General features: G+C 39.1%; 1 long non-coding RNA gene across 1 annotated transcript in view; it reads left to right on the top strand.

Moving 5' to 3' along the window:
• Positions 1 to 382: 382 nt before the first annotated feature.
• The window catches only part of LOC140598434 (uncharacterized), a 71,171-nt gene continuing 46,680 nt past the window's right edge, over positions 383 to 24,873 (top strand). Inside the window, exons 1-2 of the long non-coding RNA XR_012000865.1 lie at positions 383 to 670; positions 2,007 to 2,097. This is a non-coding gene — a long non-coding RNA (uncharacterized lncRNA). The remainder of the gene's footprint in view (positions 671 to 2,006; positions 2,098 to 24,873) is intronic.

Here is a 24,873-nt window from a genome sequence, read left to right on the forward strand (position 1 = left end):
CTCTGTCCGAGCTGCCTTCGAGGGTCCCGGGGAGCCGGACGGCCAGTTAAGGGGGTCCTGGCAGGGAGACCCCCGGACGGCGAGCTCTTCCCCGCGCGGCCGCCCCCGCGAGAGCGGCTGGGCTGTGGAACGGCACGTGAACCCCACGTCTAGGCCTCGGCCGCACCGACCCAGATCTGCGTACAGGCAGAGGCTTCTGGCCGCAGGCAGGAAAGCGCCGGCTTCGAGCTTGCTTTCTACCGCACGTCAACGGCGAGCGCGGCTGCAGGCTTCGCGGGACCAGCTCCAGGCCGGGGGACGCCCGCCTGAGCGGAAGCAGCTCCGCTCCCACAGTCTTCGGGTGCTCCGGCGCCCGCTGGCTCTGAGGAGCGACTGCGCACGCGCAGGTGAGAGGCGGGCGGGAGGCCGTTGGGCGCCTGCAGTTGCCAGCACATGCGCGGTGCGGCGGCAGGGACTCCCCGAGGGAGACCAGGGTTTCGGGGCGCATCCGAGAGTCCGGGCCGCCGAGCTGGAAGCCTGCCTGAAAACACCCCGCAAGGTGCGCTCTCCCGCCGCGGCCCTGCCCGGCCACTGTCCGGGCGCCCTTGGCCGCACCGCGGAGGACGGCTCTCTGTGGAGGGCACGTGGGCTCCCGGGCCGCCGCCCCCCTCACCGGCAGGGCCTCCGCGAGGTACGTGTGCCCCCCGGGCCTGCCTTTCTGAGGGCGGGACGGGGGAAAGGGATCGGATGCGTCTTTGCAGCCCGGGGAGGAGAGGATTTTCATGCAATTTGATGACCGGATGTTCTGCGGGAGGTGGCGGAGGGTACAGCGATGGCGGTTTGTTTCTGGCGGAAGACTTTTTAAAAGTTCAGGCTATAAGAATGAATCGAGACAGGGCATTCGTATTTAGATGGAATAAATTCACCTGCCAAATCCATCACATTAAAGAAAAAATGTGGGCAGCCCGGGTGGCTCACGGTTTAGCGGGCCTGCAGCCCAGGGCCTGATCCTAGAGACTCAGGATCGAGTCCCGCTTCGGGCCCCCTGCCTGGAGCCTGCTTCTGCCCCTGCCCCTGTCTCTGCTTCTGTCTCTGTGTGTCTCATGAATAACTAAATAAAATCCTTAAAAGAAAAAACGTTAATGGTCTTTAGGGGAAGAGGAGGGAAAACGGAATTTCTGGCCAAACACCAGTTGGTCATTACTGCTGAGCTTTACCAGACAACTGTGTGTTCTGCTCTACCCTTGGTTTCAGTGCCCTCAAATACCATCACAAGTCAGGGGGTGGGCTGCAGCTCTGGGAGTGTCCCTAACAATTCCCCTGTCTTTTAGGAGTTTGATGTCTTTCAGGATTTTCCTTTTTGTCGTTTAAAGCCGCTCATGAGATGCAATGGGTGGTGGGTTAAGTGGGGAAGTCAGATTAGTGTGGCCAAATGTGGAGAAAATTCCTAAAGACAGGATGATCAACAACAAGAGAAGACACCTGGGTGACCAGTTGGTTAAGCGTTTGCCTTTGGCTCAGGTCATGATCCCAGGGTCCTGAAATGGAGCCCCGCGTCAGGCTCCTTGCTCAGTGGGGAGTCTGCTTCTCCCTCTCCTCCTGAGCTTGTGCTCTCTGTCACTGTCTCTGCGTCTCTCTCAAATAAATAAAAACCCTAAATAAAAACAGACAACAAACCACAATAGCAAGACCGGGTCCCAGAGATTATTCGAAAGAGCAGCACAAAAGTCCCATTTATCTGAAGGGTGTCTTCTTATCAAATAATTTGAATTTGCTGTGGTCAGGGTCTGTGGAAGTCTTCATGGGATTATGGATTACACAGAACTGGAAGGGCCTTTAAGAAATAAAGTTGGTATTGTACTGGAATTAAAAGAAAGGAGTTAAGAGTTAACAGGGTATGATAAGGGTCTGATTTTCATCTAGATTTCACCTTCCACTCCAAAAAGTCCAAAGCCAAAGTGGCAAAAGTAACTGAGTAAAGCACACATATGAGGAATGCCTTTGCTCAATTTTTCCCTTGTTTTTAGGAAGACCAAAAGGATCCTTTGTACTCCAAGGTACTAACACTTGATATAGATGAAAATCTACATAAACCAACATGATATCTGTCTGCAACCGGTAGGTACTATTTAAATGTCTTTTAGGGGGATCCCTGGGTGGCGCAGCGGGTTGGCGCCTGCCTTTGGCCCAGGGCGCGATCCTGGAGACCCGGGATCGGGTCCCACGTCGGGCTCCCGGTGCATGGAGCCTGCTTCTCCCTCTGCCTGTGTCTCTGCCTCTCTCTCTCTCTCTCTGTGACTATCAAAAATAAATAAAAATTTAAAAAAAAATAAATGTCTTTTAGGGAGAAAGGATAAGGTCTGAAGCTTGGCCGTGTCTTTAGCGTCTTTCCCAATATCTAGGCTTTGCCATCCAGGAAAAATCCAGAGCAGTGTACTAAATCAAAGTAATTGATTGCTTTACCGAGTGGTATCTTGAAAGTTTAGAGAGTTGGACTTCTATGGTTATTGTTTGTATAAATAATGCTTTATGAACCATAGTGATATGTGATAAAATCTCATAAACACCTATAGATGTACTCAAATCACCTTAGATTAGGTAGTGGACTTTTAATAAATGTTCTGCAGTTTGCTTGTACATATCCTGGTTGATTTCTTAGAGTCCTGGCAGCTTCTGAGCTAGTGTTTTTCTAAGACTCTGAGGCAGTAGTTATATTGTTTAAGAATCCAATCAGTAGTTTTATCCTTATTCTGGATACACTTCCATTATAAACAGTTGATGGAAATACACACACACATGCGTGTGTGTGTGTGTGTGTGTGTGTGCATCTGCACACCCAGGTCCATACATAAAAGCCATTATCCCTCAAACGTTTTTCATCTTATTCATAAGCCAAAACTAAGTACTATTGAGGAGCATATGGTTCTTTAAAAATCTATTAAGGAAAAATTTGGATTTAAGGGAAATAATTATCCATTAAATTCTCAAAACATTCTCGAAGCACCTGCGTGGCTCAGTTGATCAAGTGTCTGACTCTTGGTATCAGCTCAAATCATGAGTTCAGGTTCTGCATTGGGCTCCATATAAATAATAATAAGTAATATTAAAATAATAATAATAATAAAATAAAAGGAAATTCTTAGAACATTTTCGATCTAGACTTTACCCTTAAGTGGAAAGAATGGAGAAATTTAATATGTCCAATTTTTTATCATTTTCCCTCTGTTCTGTGCAAGAAAAACCAATAGAATTAATGTGGTTTTGGTGTTATTTTCTTATTCTAGTTAGCTTACTTTAATAATGTCACTTAATATTTTCTTTGCTTTTATACTAAGTTTCTGAGTTTTTCATGTACAATGAATGTATCTGTGTTGTGATTTCCTAGTTTCTTCATGGAATGTACTATTTTATTTCTGGATATCTGATCATATTTAAATGCCTTAAACTTTCCTGGTCAAAGAGTAACTTCTTTTCCCTTTAATATTCTGCAGAGGGATTAAGCAGATTCTTACAGGTTGAAATGTTTAAATACGTCTTCAGAACACTCATGGAAGAAAGAGTAGCTCTGTCACATTTTTAGCAACAACACACTTAAAAGAATAGCTGTCCAACTAAACTAAACCTGCTTGTGAAGTCCACTAGAGTTGATCCCATCCTAAATTACTTGGCTACATTAGTACATTCGTATAATAAAGAGCGAAACATAACAGGAAGGTAAGATAGCTGTGTCTGAAACACATGAGGTACTGATATATATTAACAGACATCAGTTTCTTTTCTTTTTTTTATAATAAATTTATTTTTTATTGGTGCTCAATTTCTAACTTGTGCTTTCAAATTATGAAGGGGAATTTGAGATGCTTTCTATCTCGTTTTTGGAAAATTTAAGATAATTTTAGAATAGGTTAGATTTAGAATAGGGTTTTTTTCTTAGTTTGAAGAAATAGTTGAAAAAGTAAATAGGAATTGTGTGCCATGGCCCCTCCTCCATCAACTGGGTCTCAGAAATAGTGTTCTCTTCCTCTTGGCTTACAGAAACCAAGTTTCTGTACTTGTGCTGCTAGGTGGACAGTGTGGGTGAACAGGGAGGGACAGAAGGACCAGAATGCACAGACTTCTCTTTCCATTTCAGTTTTCTATCATCTATCGGCTATGAATGACCAAGCCTTGTTTCTGTCCACTTGCAGCCCCCTTAAATGAGGCTGTAAGAGAAGACCCCCCGCCCCGGCAGCATTCACAAATTGATAGCTTCTGGGTCACATTAGAATGTTTTAATTTTTTTAAATTCAACTTTGCTTTTTTTCTTTGCTTAAGGTACTTGTCATACTTGAATACAGAATGATACACAAATTAAAGTGTATTATATTAATTGGAACTGATCACATCATGGGGAAAGTTGGCTGGGGCCTGAGTGGCAGTTATAAATCCCAACTGCTTGAGTCCTTGATGAACATTGGTTTACTGAAAGGTGTTAGGACCAGGTTTTGCCAAATTCTAGAACTATTCTCAGATTGTGGTATGTGCCTTTATTCTGTAATTACATTGAGGCTGCTTCAGGTCTTTATTACTCCAGTAATATAAAATTGTGTAGTCACAGAATCTCCCAGTTACTATTTCCTGCAAATTAATTGGCTACCTTCAAAGGCTGATGAACAGGATACCTCTTATTGATTGTAGTATTGAGTATTGTGTGACTACTGAGTAATAGCTCCTGCATCCCTCCCCACTTCTTTCTAATGCTGATTTTCATTCAGGTAATATAATCTTTCACATGACCATATGCTTTCCTAATCCAATTACGGTAATTTTTTTTTAAATTGTATTTAAGTTCTACTTAACATAGATTTGCAATATTGGTTTCAGGAGTAGAATTCAGTAATTCATCACTTACATACAACACCCAGTGCTCATCCTGACAAGTGTCCTCACCACCCATCTAGCCCATCCCTGCTCATCTCCCTCCAGCAGCCCTCAGTTTGTTCTCTGTCCTTAAGTCTCTTATGGTTTTTTCCTTCTCTCTTTTTTCCCCCTTTTCCCATATGTTCATCTGTTTTGTTTCTTAAATTCCACATATGAATGTGAAATCATATAGTATTTGTCTTTTTCTTACTGACTTATTTCACTTAGTGTAATGTGCTCTAGCTCCATCCACATTGTTGCAAATGGCAAGATTTCATTCTGAGTAATACTCCATTGTATATAAAAGAATGCATATTCTACTTTGGGATGAAATGTCCTGAATATACCTGTTAAGGCCATCTGGTCGAGTGTATCATTCAAACACTTCTTACTGTCTTTGTTTTAAAATCTAGTTTGATATAAGTTTGGCAACCCTGGCTTTGTTTTGCCATCCATTAGCATGATAAGTGGTGCTCCATCTCCTTAGTTTCAATATGGGGGTGTCTTTAGGTCTAAAATGAGTCTCTTGTAGGTAGCATATAGATGTGCCTTTTTAAAAAAATCTATTCTGATACCCAATGTATTTTGATTGGAAATTTAGTTCATATACATTCAGATTGCTTATTGAAAGATATGAATTTCATGGCACTGTGTTACCTATAAACTTGGTGTTTCTGGTGATGTTCCTTTCTAGTCTTTGTTGCTTTTTTTAGAAAAGATTTTTTATTTATTAATTCAGAGAGAGAGAGAGAGAGAGAGAGAAGGCAGGCAGAGAGGCAGAGACACAGGCAGAGGGAGAAGCAGACTCCATGCAGGGAGCCTGACATGGGACTTGATCCTGGATCTCCAGGATCACACCTTGGGCTGCAAGCAGTGCTAAACCACTGGGCCACCGGGGATGCCCGTCTTTGTTGCTTTTGATCTTTTTTCTCCCACTCAGTTCCTCTTAATATTTCTTGCAGGGCTGGCTTAGTGGTCTATGAACTCCTTTAGTTTTTGTTTGTGTGGGACACTCTTTATCTCTCTTCCTATTCTGAATGACAGGCTTGCCAGATAAAATATTCTTGGCTGCATATTTTCCCCATTCAGCACAATTATGGTAATCTCATTCTTCTTGGCTGCTCATATTTTAGAAACAGGTATGATGCATTTCTGGTCAATGAGCTATGAAGTGGAATATTGTGGGAGCTCAGGGAAAAACTTTGTCATAATTAAAGAGACACAAAAACAGCATTTTTACTGGATATCATTTTGTCACATATGGTGTAAGGTAGTTAACATAAGGATAAGCCTATATCCTGAATAATGCAATATTGAAAATTGGAAAGATCCTTGATGATGTTGTCGAGGCACTGAATTAAGCAACCGTGTAGCTGCCTAACTGCAGAATTTCTCTTATGAAATGATCAATTTCTTAAGACGTCAGCTAGTGAGGCCAGGATTTTCTGTTTCTTGTAGCTGAAATCTTCCTCATTAATACACTATGGGAACCATTTCATTATTGAATAATTTATAATTATAAGATTTATCAGGCTATGTAGAAAGGTTTTTATCTCAGCCTGTTTCGCAGAATAAATTATCCTTGAAAGGAGAGGGAAAATTGGATGATGGTAGAAAGATAAAACAGAGTAAGGTTAAACGACAAAAAAGATGTGATGGTAGCCGAGACCAGGGGTCAGAATGTATTCTAACACATTCATTTAGATTAAAATGTTATATATATATATATCATAAGTCTATAGGTATATGTAAATCTTTCTTCTAAGATTGTGCAGATAGTTCATATAGTTTGTGCTTCTGATGAATCTTGAGTACTTTCATGTTTCTTAAATTGCTAAACCTAAATTATGAATGTTGTGTTTACTCAACAAAGTCCTCTTATCTACCATTTATTGAGCTTAGCTTCAATAAACTTTGAACATAAATTAAAGGTTTCTATGAACTAAGCTTCTCTTCTGAAACTGATTTATGATCTCAGTATAAGCAGGAACAAAGAATACTGGCTTAAGTAAAAGGCAGGTAGGGATCCCCTCCTCTAGCCATCTCTCACCAATGTGTCCCAGAGCCCTGAGAGTGGGGCAAAGCTCTTTTTTTTTTCTGGATGGAGAACCCTCTCTGGCAGTTCCTTCTCAGTTGCTTGTGATCTACTAGCCTCTGGAAGGGGAAGGGCAAGGGCAAGATGTGCAGACTTCCTATGTTACTTTCCAATAGCTTCAGACTACTTGAAGAGTCAAGGAGAAGGATATTGTGGATCAAATAGACACAAATCCTGAGTATATATTTAGAAATGCTCAGCATACTTGGTTTGAATTTAGAGACAAAGAGTTTTTCATTGTGATCAGGTTCCTATTCCTTTGGAGGCAGGTATCTTATCTGTCCACCTGTCTGTCTATTCACCTATAGCTTCCTAGTTCAGCCTCTCTGGTATGTTCTATTTAATCTGCCAAAGAAAAGGAAACAGTTACACCATCACATCATTTGATAGGAACTTTATATTACAAGTTAGAAGTCATAAAGGAGGAACAGAAATATTTTTTGGGATAAGTTAGATGAGTAGAAGATAACTTCTCTAAAGTCACATGTGCCAGAAAATACACATAGGTTTTTAGAGTCCTGGGGAGAGTATGGGAGGAGGGGTAACCTGCTGGCTAAACAGTGATGTGGCATTAGCCTAGATTAAGACTACTGACTCTGATCTACAGGCCAGATCCTACCTGCTGCCTGTTTTTTTTTTTTTTTAATGATTTTATTTATTTATTTATTTATTTATTTATTTATTTATTTATTTATTTATTCTTGAGACACATAGAGAGGCAGAGACACAGGCAGAGAGAGAAGCAGGCCCCATGCAGGGAGCCTGATGTGGGACTCGATCCCGGGTCTCCAGGACCATGCCCCGGGCTGAAGGTGGCACTAAACCGCTGAGCCATCCGGGCTGCCCTGCTGCCTGTTTTTGTATGGTACACAAGCTAAGGGAAGGTTTCAACATTTTTAAATGGTTGAAAAAAATTAAAAGAATATTTTGTGATACATGAAAATTGTATAAAATTGAAACTTCAGGTTCCATACTTGGTTTTATTGGCATGGAACCGTGCCCATTTATTTACATATTTTTTTCTGGCTGCTTTTGAGATAGGAAGGCAGATTTGAACAGATATTATAGTCCTGCAACAAAGGCTTAAATATTTACTCTCTATCCCTTTACAGAAATTTTGTTAACCTCTGACCTAGACCACTGTTTCTCAACCCTTAATGTTTGTATATCATTTGAAGATTTTGTGAAAATATATAGTTTCTGATTCAGTAGGTCAAGGGAGCCTACGTGTCTGTATTTCTTTTTTTTAAAGATTTTGTTTATTTCTACATGAGAGACACACAGAGAGAGGCAGAGACACAGGCAGCGGGAGAAGCAGGCTCCATGCAGGGAGCCTGATGCAGGAATTGATCCCCGGCCTCCAGGATCACGCTCTAGGCGGAAGGCAGGTGCTAAACCACTGAGCCACCCAGGGATCCCAGTGTCTGTATTTCTAATGAGCTGAGGACCACATAGTAAGTGGCGATGCTCTAGTGCAGGATTAACACACTTATTGTTTAAAGAGCCAAGTAATAAATGGTTCACAGTCTGCAGCCTATTCAGTCCTTTTGTTACAACTATGTACATCTGCTGGGTAACGTAGACATAGACAACATATAAAAGATCAGGAGTGGCTGTGTTCCAATAAACATTTACAGAAGTAGGCTTTGGGCTGGAATTGGCACGAAGATTTACTTTAGCATTCACTGGTCTCAGCTGTTCAGTGTGGGTGTCCATTAAGTAATAGGCACAGTCCTACCCTCAACTTGCTTACTAGTTTTATAACATATTCCAGTAATGATGATAAAGACAGCAGTTAACTTGTATTGGGTAATTATCATATGCCAGGCTCTATGTGAAGTCCTATGAGCCATCTCTTATTTAATTACCACAACAAATCCTAGGAAGCAGATACCATCATTATCCTTGCTTACAGATGAGAATACTGAGCTTCAGAAAAAAAAAATTAATCAAAGCTGCCAACAGCAAATCAGTGGTGAGCCTAGGGTAAGGCATAACTCATGATTATTGAATGACTGTTGGATTATAGATGACTGGATCAAATCTGTGCATTCTTGGGAGTTCCAGAAGCTGGAGAACCAGACTGTGACTATACTGACTTCCTTCATTGTGAGGCCTGGTTCTCAAGGACCTGAGCAGTGAAAGACAAGACATCTCTTTAGAGGCAACATTGAATGTAGGTGTCAGAAACTGGATGTTTGACTCATGCCAGAGCATTCTTTTTCTTGAAAGATTTATTTAGTACCTTCACTGCATGTTTTTGAAGTTAAGGCTCTTAGAGATCTCAGAAAGCACATTTTTCATAGTTTTGGGATTTTCCATGCTCCAAAAATGAAATTGCTTTACTTTATAATAACATGTTATTTTAGGCACCAAATAAGTATGGCATTTTGCCTTCCTTGTGTACTTTGGATTTTTTAATATAAATTTATTTTTTATTGGTGTTCAATTTGCAAACATATAGAATAAACCCAGTGCTCATCCCATCAAGTGCCCCCCTCAGTGCCTATCACCGAGTCACCCCCCCCCCCCGCCCACCTCACCTTCCACCCCCCGCCCAGTTTGTTCCCAGAGTTAGGAGTCTCTCATGTTCTGTCTCCCTTTCTGATGTTTCCCACTCATTTTTTCTCCTTTCCCCTTTATTCCCTTTCACTATTTTTTATATTCCCCAAATGAATGAGACCATTTAATGTTTGTCATTCTCCTATTGACTTATTTCAATCATACAATAAATGTCCCTTCTAACCACAGTGACTGAAATTACATTTCTCCTTCCAAATTCTATATTTTTTCCTTCCTTCTTAGCTGCAATTACTAACGTAAAGAGTAGATAGACCTTGATTCTGGCCTAAATATAAGACTACTTTTATCTGTCTTTACACTGTTATTTCCATGTAAATGAATGTTTTTAGGTAAGATGCCTATCAGTATAACTACATTATAATAAATTAATAGGTCCCTGAGAGCAAACATGTTGTTAATAAAAATGCTTTGGAAAAAACTTTCTGGAGTCTCAGACACAATCTCCTTGGACTATAGATACCATATAAAGATGAATAAGTATGCCATTTTTTATGAATCACCTGTTGAAAAACTTTTATGTCATTGCTCTGATGAATAAGACTAGGTTTCATTTTATAAGCAGTCAGTGTAGGTACAGGGCAAGGAGGAATATGTCAACATTTTCTAAGTCTTAAGTATCAATCTTGATATGCCTAGGTGGATCAGTGATTTGGCACCTGCCTTTGGCCCAGGGCAAGATCCTGGAGACCCAGGATTGAGTCCCGCATCGGGCTCCCTGCATGGAGCCTTCTTCTCCCTCTGACTGTGTCTCTGCCTCTTTCTCTCTCTTTCAGTGTCTCTCTGAGGCAGAGACACAGGCAGAGGGAGAAGCAGGGTCCATGCAGGGAGCCCGATGCGGGACTCGATCCTGGGTCTCCAGGATCATGTCTTGGGCCAAAGGCAGATACTCAACCACTGAGTCACCCGGGGATCCCATGAATAAAAAAATCTTAAAAGAAAAAGCATCAATAACCTTAATTTTTTAGGTGGGCAAGGAAGTTAAATATGATACTTAAATAGGAAATCAGGTACTTACAGATTCTTAAAGCCAGAATTTAGGATGGTCTAATCTAGCCATCTCTGTACACTCCTATTTTTCTATGTAAGTCCCAATTGATTAAGTAAAATTCTTAAAGTCATTTGCTTCTTTAACACAAATATGTTAGTTTTTCCCCCTGAATCTGGGAACATGTATTGGTTTCCTCGGGCTGTTATAATGAAGTACCATAAGTTGCTGGCTTAAAACAACGGAAATTTATTATCTCGCAATTCTGTAGTTTAGAAGTCTGAAATCAATGTTTTGGTCGGGCCACAGTCCTTCTGAAGGATCTGGGGCAGAATTCTTTGCCTCTTCATAGGTTCTGATGAAGGCCAGCAATTCTTAGCACTCTTTGGCTTGAGATATATATCACTCCAATCTCTGCCTCTGGCTTCATATGGTGCTTGTGACTCTGTGTCTTCACATTGCTGTCTTCTTAAAAGTATATCATTTGTTTTGGATTAGGACTCCACTCTACTCCAGTATGATCTTAACTAATGATATCTGCAACAACTCTGTTTTCAAATAGGTCACATTTTGAGGTACTGGGTATTAGGACTTTATTATATCTTTCTTGGGTGAGGGATGGTACAGTGTACCCATAACCGAGTATGGGGATGTCAAGATATTATTGTTTTCCATGCAGATCTTACACTATAGGAAGAACACATATATAGAGATTTATGAAGATGCAGGTTGTAATATACAATATTCACAAAATGCTGTAAGCGTATTGCAGTGGGGAAAGCTACCTTTTCCCAAGTGAAATGGTAAAGGAAGGCTTTCAAAGGCAGGTGCCATTTGAACTAATCTTTGAGGGACATATAGGAGTTCATTGAGAAAAGGATGCCAGATGGGAGGACACATCAGCCAGAAAGTTTGGGGTAAAGGCATGGATTAAGTGTTTGTTTGCTGTGATTATTACTAGCTACTCTTTCTTTCTTTTCTTTCTTTCTTTCATTCTTTCTTTCTTTCTTTCCTTTTCTTTTCTTTTCTTTTTGTTCTTTTCTTTTCTTTCATAATAAATTTATTTTTTATTGGTATTCAATTTGCCAACATACAGAGTAACACCCAGTGCTCATCCCGTCAAGTGCCCCCCTCAGTGCCCGTCACCCACTAACCACCCCCCCTCCTCCTCCCCCTCCACATCCCCTAGTTCATTTCCCCGAGTTAGGAGTCTTCATGTTCTGTGCTACTCTTTATTTAATATTAGTGTGTGTCATTTAATTAACAACAACCTTTTGATCCCAATTGTACAGATGGGAAAACTGAAATTTCAAAAAATAAAGTATTTGGTCTCCCGCTAACACATTTTGAAGGTGATACTATTGAGATTAGAACCCAGGGAGCCTGATTATATAGTCTATAATTTGCCATTGTGATGAAAACTACAGTTTAGGATATTTGGGAGCGCATATGGATAGTTAGACATAAGGCCAAAGAGATAGGTTAGAGACAAATTGTGAAGAGGTTGGTTTATCAATTGATTTGCTTAACAGAAAATTGTTGACTTACTAGAGTTTGAACTTTAAGGGCTATTGACATTTGAACAATTTCCAAAGCTCTGTTAGGACAGGTGTCAAATGGCCACATTCCTATGGAGTGTAGGGTAGTTTGGAGGCCCAGATGCTAGAGAGGAGGTTACTGTCATGGACCATTTTAGAATTAATGAAGGTTGGAACTAAACAAGACAATGGAACCGGAGGGGTGATAAAGTCAGAGATACTTGTGAGTCAAGGTCAGTGAGGTGTTGAAGTCATTGCCTCTGTTGTGTGGCCATTCCTGATCCTTTGGCTCAAGTGCTGAAAGTAGAGCTGTCTCCACTAATGTGGTTAAAAACAATAATTTAATTCATACCCCTAACTTAGGAAGAGTCTAGTATGTGGAAGTGTGATGGTTGTATTAGTACACATATAAATGATTATATTAGAGAAGATATAAAAATGTCTTTAAAATTCCAAAGACTGAGTTGACATATTTTAAAACAAACTACATAAAAGTGGTAAAAAATATTTTGCCATGTGCTCTGATGAAATCTCATCTATCTGTATTTTTTTTAAAGATTTTATCTATTTATTCATGAGAGATTAATAGAAAGAGGCAGAGACATAGGCAGAGGGAGAAACAGGCTCCCTAAGGGGAACCTGATGCAGAACTCCATCCTAGGACCCCAGGATCATTACCTGATCCAAAGTCAGACACTCAACTACTGAGCCACCCAGATATCCCTCATCTATTTGTATTAAGTTGTAATTCCTTTAGGTTAAATTCATCCAAGTGTTATTGGAGTTATAGCCACACTTCAGCTCAGCTTATTCAACTAAAGCCTGGTTATTGTAAAAAATATATTATTTCTTTAAAATAGCTTAATTGATTCCTGGGTTAATGTAATAACATTTTGCATTAATTTGAAAGCAAGGCATTATTTAAGAGTCCCAAGTTGTCTTTGTGTGGGACAGAGGGAACCAAAACTGTGTCTCCCTGTTAATTATGGCCCTCGTGAGAAAAGCTGCCCAAACAATCATAAATATCCAGCAGGATATTTATGGTATTTCCTAAAAAGATAACAATTACTGGAGGAAAGTTAATTAAAAGAAGCTGCATTTCTCTTAAGTGAATTTTCTCTTATTTTGAGAATTTATTTTATGCAGGTATCTGGTGCCACCACAGATGGTGCATTGTGACTTGCTCATCTTTAGTGACTTTTGGCTTGTCTCTGTGTACTTGGCTGCTTTCCCCAAGTGTTGGCCAAGGCCTTCTGATATAACTGCCATTAATCAGGCTAAAGCAAATATAAGCAATGTGAATCTTTTTCCATTTTTAGCCCATAAGTTAAAAGTGTGGAAATGTTATGTCTTCTTGTGGTTGATTTTCAACTTGATACTTTGCATCATTGCAAGATTTAAAAAATTCCTGGAATGTTGATTTAGAATGTTGAGGCACTAAATTAGAATTCAGTTTTAAGATTTGAAACACACAGTGCAATTAAGGGGTTTAAAATTCTTGTACTTCATCTCTTGTAAGAGACCATTCTTTTATAAATTAGGATGTTTTGTAAAATAGCAGCCAAAGGACAGGGAGGTGGAAAAGGAAAATAGAAAAACAGGAAGAATTATCCTTCTTTGTTCCATTCAAAAACACACCCAAGAGAAATATTAAGTATAGATAGTGAGGGAAAAGGCTGACAGTGCCAACTTACTAGCATTGATTAAGCAGTTCAAATGTGTTAATATAGTGATTTTCAGATTACTGATAAAATATGTAACACAACAGGAGGAAAAAACCCACAACCGTATTCTCAGTATCCAAACTATTGCTGCCAACGTGAAGAAAGACTGTGCGTCATATAATGTTCTGCTGGACTTAACTGTTGTTTAGGTCTGTGGGGATATATCAATACCTAGAACTATATGCCAGCATGTGAAGTGAGATCAGCTGTGAAGGGCTTCTTCCTTTGCTTAATAAAACTCCTGGAATCTAACAGGGAACCAACCTGGAATCAGATGCCTATGTGAGATTTGCAATGCCTTTTTCATAGTAAAGAATCTAAACACATCCAGAGAGTGATTATATAAATATGCAGTTCATATAGGTATATGGTCTACCCAGAGTTTCCTAGCAGTTTAAAAATGGTTCCGTAGATAAGAGGGATAGACCTAGAGTCTAGAACTAGAGCTGAAGCTGGAGCTGGAGTGCTTTCCAAGACCACCACCAGTTCTTCCATCCCTGGGAAAAAGGACAGAAAGGGGTGGTTCTGCTTGGCCCATTCAGAGATTTACTTGATTAGGATTCAGTCTGGACTAGACCACCTCATACTTTGACACTCTTAAGTTCTAGTGTTCTAATACATGGCCTCAAATTATTCAGAATCAGTGGGACATGGTCAGGGAACCCTTGCATTTCTGTCCCTCCTGTAGAGAGAATTCAGCATTTGCCCAGTGCCCTCCAAGACAATAAAAAGTAGTGGACACAGCCAGATCCACACCAACCAGCTTATATCCTATTCTTATGGATTCTTAAGTGATGACACATTGATCAAGTTCATGAATATCACTGTTGCATGGAAACAGCAATATCTCTGATACCTGGTATGTTCTAAGAAAAAACATTGTCATTTTACTTTTCAGAGTTAAAGTCACTGAAGTAGGATTTTAATAAAGAAAATTAATACTGATATAATGTCTACATTATACAGTTTTACAAAGATACTTGATTTCTTTAATACAAATTTAGAGAAAAACTATAAGTAATGGTGATGATGTGAATAAAAGAGATAAGAGTAACCGATCTGGAGGGCTTGCCCTGCCTGAACTAGAAGACTTTGTTCTTTTTCTTTTTTAAGATTCTATTTATTTATTCATGAGAGATAGAGAGGCAGAGACATAGGCAGAGGGAGAAGCAGGCTCCCTGTGGGGAACCCAATGTGGGACTCAATCCCCGGACCCTGGATCATGACCTGAGCCATTGAGCCACCAAGGTGCCCCTGGAAGACTTTGTTCTTATGTGTTGTATGGATTGTAGACAAGTGATCTGGAGGGCTCGAGTCTGAATCTGCTGCCCTAAATTTGGTAGTGAGTTTAGAATATTTGTTTAAAGCAGTTATTTAAAATGAGACAACATTTACAAAGAGATATTAGAACTGTGGCTAAAGTTTCTGGAAAAACCATGGAATAAGACAATTTAATGAACAGAATAAGTAGTGGGGATTTGGAATGATCTTTACGAATCGATAACAAGTGGAAGAGAAAAATGAGTTACCAATTTTCCAGCTATGTGGAATGAAACTGCACTTTCTGGGATTCACATTTCATATCAGAATTGTTTAACTAGCAAAATGCTGAAATGATTAAATATAAAACCATGAAGTTAAAGCTCGAGAAAACTTTGGTCAGAGATGTTTCTGGAATGAGCCTTCAGCTTTCGTAGTTGTTTCTGTTCTGTTGGTCAGTGATGAAATGTGCTCTAATCAACCTACTAAATTATCCACAATGGAAGGTTTACTTTGGTGTATATTTGTATACAGATACAGCCATCTGTATCTCCTTTCAGAGCTGTGATTCACAGAGCAGCGCATCCCTTAACAGCTCATTTCCTCAGGGATACTAAGCAAGATCCACACCCAGGAAAAGAGAAAAGTTTAAGATCTCTTCCCTTACTGTGAACCCTTTCCATGTTTAAACACAGATGGCTCTCTTATTTGCAGTCTGGCTTAAACTGAACACTGCCACAAAGGCGCTAAATACTTCCTGTGCAGAGACCCAGGGTCCATTTTTCACCAGGAAAATAAGAGCTGTCTTTACCAGCAGTGTGCTTTGCCCAGATGTGAAACTGAAGCCGAAATGAATGAAACAACTTTATTTTTCCTATGACAATTTAGATGGAGAACACTGTAATAAGTTGATATACAGTTTATTTTTTTTATTTTTTATTTTTTAAATTTTATTTATGATAGTCCCAGAGAGATAGAGAGAGAGGCAGAGGAAGAAGCAAGCTCCATGCACCAGGAGCCCGACGTGGGATTCGATCCCGGGTCTCCAGGATCGCGCCCTGGGCCAAAGGCAGGCGCCAAACCGCTGCGCCACCCAGGGATCCCTACAAACAGTTTAATATGTGTTGGTTGCCTGTTAGAAACTGCCAAGAGTTCAGGTCTTATTTAGTAAAGCATGGTGCTGATTTAGGTCTCAATCTGGTCCTTCCTCTGTCTTGGAAGTCCTCCCTGGCCATCACAGTAAACCAATAATGTTGGGCCTGGGAAGCTGTCTCCTCCTAAGGTTTTTTTACATTTTAATTGGTGTTTATTCTAATTTCTATTGATTTGACCATTGCCTTCTGACTTTTTTGTCTTACTTCAGCAGAGTAATGTCAAATGACTATGTAAACATACATATTTCATTTATATAGTTACTTATAAAATAATGTGTTCTTTGGATGTCCAATTGCTGTATCAGCAGAGTTAACTCCTCAAAACAGGTGGGACAGCAGGAAGAGACTACAGTGAATGGAGAAATTCACTAACTTACTGTGTCTGAGTAAAATGAATATATATCTTTGAAGGACATCATTTCCAACTTTAAAATCAAAACAGAGAAGCCTAATCTAATGTGATTTGACTGGCCCATATTTTTTAAGCTTAGTAGTACCAATTCTTGAAATTTTGAAATTATTAATACAAAAAATAAACATAAAATATTTTAGAAGGCATTTTGGTCAAAGTTGTATTATATAGTAGGCTTTATTTTCCTTGGCATATTATGAAAAAGTCAAAGAATAGCTCTGACCAACGGTGTACTTATACTTACTGGTAAATATTTATTAACTAGCTCTGGATATGGGGTTAGAGAAGTCCTGATTCGTAGCATTTGACAATTAACATGATGTAAATACTCCTACATGGGGCCAGTTTCAGACTACCCCTGGGATGTCAATTGGCTTGAAAACCTCTTGAAAGTTTAATAATTAATTCTTACAATGCATAATAAGTCCACTCCAGCATATTGGCCAAGGATGAATTTATACAAACCTTAAAATGATCTTCACAAGTTAAGAGTTTGTCAAATCAGTTATCTAATGGGGACATGGAACCTCAAATATCTGTCTTATGATCCTCCAAATACCTCTAGAAAAAAAGAATAAAAACATAATAGGGATAAGAATGGGAAAATTCTACTATATTTGCTATATTTAGAATCTTACATCAAATATATTGGAAAAGTGTATTAAATGGAATGAATAGTTCCTTAAGCCTTTGAGATAAATAAATGTTTCTCTAAAAATAAAGATTTTAGTATTACTTTAGCATGCTGTTGGAAGTATAGTATCAATAAATGGCCATGAATAAATGATTTACTGTCAGTCATTAAACCTTTTCCTCATATTACTTTTTAATTTATTTTCTTGCATTGTGTCTTCTTTGGTATCCCTTTTCCCTCAAATCAGTTTCTATGCATCAGTGCCGATTTATTTCACCAAAAAAAATATCCCTACAAAAGCTCTTTATTGTTTTTTTTATAATTTATTTATTTTTTTTTTGGTGTTCAATTTGCTAACATATAGCATACCACCCAGTGCTCATCCCATCAAGTGCGCCCCTTAGTGCCCATCACCCAGTCACCCCTACCCTCTGCCCACCTCACCTTCCACCACCCCTAGTTGGTTTCCCAGAAAAAAAAAAACCTTTATTGAATTCTGTCTTTATTTTACATGATACTGGAAGCAATTTTGGGGTAGTTTTAAATTGTGAGGACAAAAAAATTGTACTTAAAATAATTATTTATTTTTCCTTAAAGTTCGAATGAATTTTTCAAACATATATTTCTGTATAGAGTCTCAGTTATGAAAATTTGTTCCAGGTCTTAGATAATATTATACATTTGTATGTAATTTTGCTATATAAACATTTTATGTTAATTATACATAATTAAATAATAAGACAAACTAAAAAAAACAAAAGCTCTTTATCAGCTAGACTGTTTACAATGCTTAATGATTTTATTCCCCCCTCCTTCCCACCATTATTTAAATTAAAAGAATTAGAAGGATGTTGCTAATCCTGTGCTAGAGTATGGGAATTATATGAAAAATAACCTCTGAATAATCCCACCTTACCTGGAAATATTAATAATTTAGGAAAAAGAGACTTAGTTGTTTAATCTGCCAGAATGAAAAGTTACAAGTAAAAGCTTCTTAACTTTATTCATTCCTTTCAGCATCTCAGGCCTGGGACTCAGAAGGTCTATGTTGATTAAATTCATTGCTGCTTGAGAATTTTTTTAATTGGCAGCTGATAAGGAGTGTTTTCAAATAAATGTATTCTAATGTGGTCCTTGGGTGTGATCTTTTCTTTTTAGGAATAGCCAAGAAATAGATTTACCAAAGAACATAATCCAATAATCTTTACTGAGTTGTCATCTTTTTTTTAAAGGGCTTATATCAGCACTGGGGGTTATATGCAACTGTGAATTATTAAAAACGACATCTGAAACTAATGTTGTACTATATGTTGGCAAATTGAAGTTAAGTAAAAATACATAGATAGATAGACAGACAGACAGACAGACTGATATTTTTAACTTGCCTAGTCCTCTCTCATCTGTTCTTGTTTGCTCAAATACAGGAGAAGCATAATGGCAATGCTCTAGAACAATGAAGAAGAAATTGTTCCAAAGTGTTTGATTTCATCAGGACCAGAATAAGATTAGGTGTTTGTAATACAGTTTGACTCACAGATTAGATCATCTTCTGACAGAAAGTGGTAAGAAAGTCATAGCTTTGAGATATGCCTGCAAACTAACACATCTGCTCATAAATAATAGTTTCTGGGAGAAGGAAGACCAAAACAAATGTAAAACAAAAGACATAACAATGTCAACAGCAACAGAAAATAAAAATTTGATATAAACCAGGAGTCAGATTTTGTAGCATACCAGTAAAATTCCCCTGAGTTACCAAGGGAAATGCTATTTCATCAGTTTTGAAATGACTTTCCACTAGACCATTGACAAGTACTTCCAATGCCGGCTTCCAGTCTAGCTTAGTGGAACATATTACTCTTCTGTGAAGGTTTGAGGGACTGTGTACAGCATTGCTGTTAATATTCCCATTTCATGTGTGAAACTGGGGTATGAAGGGTTAGTCTGTTTCTCTGGGCTTGCACAGCTCTCTGAAGCAAGAATATCCAGAGGAATTATAGAAGTATGATTATATTGAAGCTTATTTTAAAAATTGTATACTATTTTGAAACATAAGTTAATCGGAAAATTGGGCTGTTATCAATTATAATTTAACTTGAATGTCTGAAAATAGTTCATAAGTAGGCTTTACTTTCTATAATTGAGGTTTCCATGTAAAACATGTTTTATTTATAACATGCTGTACCTTATTTTTTTACATGGTTACTAACCATGTACCTTTTGAAATAGTTATGATTTTAAAAATGATAATTCTGAAAGGTCTATTTCTATGCCTAAGAAAATATTTGAATACTCTTGCTGTGTCATTTAATTTTGTATTGACTCCAGCTGCTGGTTGCAATCTATTTTCTTCCAGCCAGTGGCCATGAAGATGACTTTCTAAGGTGCCTCAAATCCATATTTTATTTAAGATGTATGCTTTCAAAGGTGATCATCCACTTTAAAAGTAAGAAACACCAAAAATAAATAAAGATACTAAGTCCTTTATTCCATTGAATATTCAAGCTAGAGGGAGTGTGTGAGGTCCTGCAGTCAGGGCTCCTCATCTTCTCTTTTTTAAAGATAAGGATACTAAGCCTAGTGAGATGGTGCAGCTTGCCAAGGCCACACAGCTAGTAAAGGAGGAGCCAGCACTGGAGCCCACATCTCTTGGCTTGCAGTTGAGACCTATTTCAAGGAGACCATATTTAGCAAAGATTAAAATGCTGAAATTTTGTCTCCACATCTGTATTTTTCAGTAAATCAATCTTGGACATGAATCATACTCAGCATTTCCAGTATTTATCTGAAAAGTCCTAGAGCTCTGAACATTTTGGGGTTTGCCTTTCATTAGCTACAGTGAAAATAGTGAAAGAGCCAGTCCCACCTCCTGTCCTGAATATACTGTTCCTCTCTGATATATTGGGTTTGCAGCTACTTTTTGAGCCTCTCTCTTGAACACCATCCTCTTTACCTTATTGAAAAGTTATTGGGAATTTGGGAATCAAGTGAAATATTTCATAGTTTACAACAATGTAATTTAATGTTCACCATTAAAAATCACAAACATAATGATACTCATTTATAGTCTGCCTTCCCTCTGGCTATTATTAATAATTTAAATAATGTTAAGATATTGTTTCAAAGGAATATTTCCATTTTCACCATATGTGACATTTAACATCTTAATGCATAGAAATAAATGCTTAGGGGTATCCCTGGGTGGCTCAGCGGTTGAGCGTCTGCCTTCAGCCCAGGATGTGATCCTGGAGACCTGGGATCGAGTCCTGCGTCGGGCTTCCTGCGTGGAGTCTGCTTCTGCATCTGCCTGTGTCTCTGCCTCTGTCTTCCTTTCTGTCTCTCATGAATACATAAATAGAAAGAGAGAAAGAAAGAAAGAAAGAAAGAAAGAAAGAAAGAAAGAAAGAAAGAAAGAGAAAGAAAAAGAAAGCTCGATTTGAGGAATTTTTTTTTTAACTATAGGAAGTGCATTAACTGAAGTATTTGTATCTGCTTTACTTCCCTTGAGGACCAGAATAATAGTAATCACATTTTTCCTGAGTGCTTACAAGCTGCCAGTTCTGGGAATAAACACTTTATTTGCATCATCTTATTGAATTCTTATGGCTACCCTGTGAGATGGTTATTATGGACCCCATTTTAGAGATGAAGTAACTGAGGCTAAGGGATTAAGATCACAAAGTTGATAAATGGCAGAACTGTGGAAAAATCCAAGCAGTCTCAATTCAGTTCCCAGCTCTGTGCTAGAATATAAAACCCTCTGGAGAGGGGACAGCTTCCTAGGCCCAGCATTGTTTGGTTGCTTCTGTGAGCATGGAGGGCCTCTGGGAGTGGGAAATGATTGGGTTCAGACTGAAGAAACATCATGGAATAGTGGTTGAAAACCTGGGCTCTAGACAAACAGTGTGCTGAGGGTGGCATCCCTGCTTTGCTACCTACCAGGCTTTAATTACCCTGTCTGTATAATGAGAAAAATATTACTACACATGTCTGTAGGTCTGCTGTGAGCACGGGACAAGATAATCCATGGAAAATACTTTACACAATGCTGGGCATGTAATATACACTCAGAAAAGTTTAGCTATACTTACACTTGACTGATAACAAAAAAAAAAAAAAAGAATTCCTAGACCATTGTCCATATCTCCAAACCATAAAAATACCCCATGAAAAAGGAAGATCTGAAGAGTGGTCTGGGGGCTCTGGGTGAGAACTTTCATTCTCCTTTGAATAGCTCAGATGTCATTAAGCCTTGCTCACAAGAAAGTAAAGCAGCCAGGCAGCAGTTATGATATGATAACAAGTGAAAACAAGACAAAACATCAACCAGACATGGCCCTAACCTTGGAAAAGTTGAAGAAGAGACTACGTAGCCAGGGATACTGTGAACAGAGGTGCACACGGGTATTACAAAGTGCACTGCTGTTGGGAGTGAGGCATGGGGTCTTTGTAGAGACTAAGGAAGTACTATATGATAGCATCCTAGAGATGATAAAGCCCTTGTTATGTGAAACACATGAGGCAGACCTGTTGTTGAGTCAAAGAGTTGTTCTCTGCACCTAGGATATTTAATTTGGCAAAATTTCTGGGATAGGAGTTGCAAAATAAACGCACAGATCTTTCCTAGCACCAATGAAGGTTTTTGGCTAAAGCATAGAATGGGATGGGAGTGGTTGGGCAGGGTAAAAACCTAGTGTGAAGAGTCCTAAAGAATGTGGTTTAGAGTCAAGGTAATTTGCAAACTACTAGAGGTTTAAAGAAGAAGAGTTTATGGACTGTGTTCCTCTTTCTCCCTCTTTCCCTCTGTCTCCCCCTCTACTCCACCACACTTCCTGGATTATGTATCTGGAATACCTCTCTATCCTTCCTCTCCCCATTCCCCTCCTGTTTGCTTAAACTAACTCCTGCAGTCTTCATGTCTCAGTTTAGGACTTTCTTAAAAAGCCATCCCTGACCATAGAGTGGTTAGGTCTATTCCTGCGTGTACTACTAATATCCTCCTCTTACCCGTCAAGTTTGTTTTCTTTATGTATTGCTTTGTAACATATCACCACAAATGTAGCAGCTTGAAACAAAATTTATTTTCTCACAGTTTTTGTGCCTTAGGTATCCTGGACACTCTGCTCAGGAACTAAAGCTAAGATCAGGATGTTGGCCAGCTGTGTCTTCATCTGGAGACTTGACCAGGGAAAATTAAGCTTCCAGGCTTCTGTAGCTTGTTGGAGGAATTTGTTTCCTTGCAGCTGTAGAACTGAGGTTCCTATTTCTTTAATAGCTGTAGGTGGGGACCTACTCTCAACTCAGGTCCTTACCATGTGACCCTCTACAACATGGTAGTCTGGCACTTCAGGGCCAGCAGGGAATCTGCTAAAATAGGAGCTTATGTAACATACATAATCATGGGAGTAACTTTCCCATCATATTCAAAAATTCTGCCCATACTTAAGCGGGAGGGGATCATCCTGTTTGTGTATACCAAAGGGTAGGGGATCTAGGGAGTCATCTCAACATTCTGCCATTTTTGCTTTATGACCGAGACATCAGTCATCTCAAAATATCCTTTATCACATTGCATTATAATTGCCAAATTGCTGAGATCCTAGAAGGATTATCTCTTGGTGGACCTGGCTTGTGCTTTGCATAGTGCTTGGCAGATATTGGACTCTCAATAAATACTTGCTCAGTCACTTAATAAATGTTGACAGTTGTGTTTGGGTGGTAGAAAGCATGGAGGCCAAAAGAGAAAAAAATCTTAATAATCAATACATTCAGTAGAGTCCTAGGTGAAAAAATGTTTCTGAATTGAATTGTTTCTGAATTGAATGAAGGACAGAGAAATTTTGAACTAAATCTGGAAACTACAGAATCTATTAATGAGGTGTTAGGGAGCAAGAATTTTCTGTTCCCTAGTAGGTCATTCTAGGTGGGCTAAAATCAAATTGACGTGAGACAGATTAATAGAAGAAAACAAAATTTAATTTCCTACATATGGAGAATCCACACACTCAGAAATACACCAAAGATAGTCAAACCAAGGGAGGTATATATATGTCATTCTGAACTAATAAAAAAGAGATAGGGATCTGGTACTTCAAAGGTAAGGAATGCAATTGTCAGGAAGACATAAAATAATTAATGTTTGGTAAAATGTTGTTTACCACTCAGAAACAATGGGAGAGAAAGGACTTTGATCAAACAGGCCCTGCTATGTTCTTTCCTCTCTACCGTATCTAGTTTGTAGTGTACTATAGTTAGCTCTGATGATAGCTCTCTTCCTGGAGCAGGGTGTCTATCTAAACTATTTTTAGTCAGTTGTGGGGGAGATGAACTTTTCCTGAATCTTCTAAGTTTTGATTACTTTTTAACTCAAAGTAGCTATCCATCCTGGGGTGGTCTGCCTTTTGGCCCCTGAGAGGATGGTACCAGCATTGTGGTGATGGGGAAACTTGACACTGTATTTTTGGAGGTGGTGATTAAGTGATACTCAGTCAACACTGTTTGGTTGATTATGTTGCATGGGGTGTTGAATAAGTAAGAATGAACAGTTCCCACTAATTTGCTGACGTGTGGGAGGCTGTCCATGATAATCATTGCTTAAAAAAATATTTTAGCTTTTCCTCTGATTGAGGCACAAGGATAAATACTATAGGAGAGTTATCAGGGCTGAACCAAGAAAATATAGGAAATTTAAAGCAGGGAATTCGTTTACTCAGTGATGGGAATGCTGAGAAGACAAAGGAGGGACCGTGAGACTAACCAGAGATCAGTAGACCCAGGAAGCCTCTACCATCTAGGGTTCTAGGTCATTCTAGGGAGGAGGTGATCACATAGGAGCTTGGAGGTCAGGGTTAGGGAATTCATATGATAAAAGAAAACAAAACACAAAAAAGAGTCAATACTTATAATGTGCCTACCAAGTAAGAAAAAGACAACTAACCAAATAGAAAAGTACGCAAATGTATTAGCAATTCATGCAGCAAAGTAAGATAATATAGTTCAGTTTTTATAAAGCAAGACATTAAACAACAGTCCTCCATGGATGATTTCTGAAATGGAGAGAAATGTGAAAGGTTGCATAAATGGCTGGCTTCTTACATTGGTTACTGGAAAGGAGGAGTGTGGAGTGTGGGATGGAGGACTAGGGAACGGGAAAATAAAAGAAAAAATGAGTACACAAGAAAAGTTTAAAGAACACATTCAGCATATACCTAGTCCCATTCATGTAAAATTATTGAAGTATATGTCTATGTATAGGTCTGTGTATATACTACTTCCACTGCTCCCACCCAAGTCCAAACATCAGCTCTTCACCCGGATTCCCTTTAGAATCTTCTTTCTCATTTCCCTCTTCCATGCTTGCCTTCTTGCAGCACTCTGCACACAGCCAGAGTGATTATTTGAAAAGCTAAATCAGATCCTTCTCTGATGAGTACTGTCATGATAGTACTCTCTGAGTACATGATAGTACATGGTAGTACATGATAGTACTTTCCATCTCACTCAGAGTAGAATGTGGCCCCTGTAGCTTCTCTAACCTCAGGTCATTCTCTCCCTTCCCTCAGGACACTCCAGCTACACTTGTCTTCACTATTCCTCGGATGTGCTGAATG

The sequence above is a fragment of the Vulpes vulpes genome, chromosome 4, assembly GCF_048418805.1.
Source record: "Vulpes vulpes isolate BD-2025 chromosome 4, VulVul3, whole genome shotgun sequence".
Lineage (NCBI taxonomy): Eukaryota > Metazoa > Chordata > Mammalia > Carnivora > Canidae > Vulpes > Vulpes vulpes.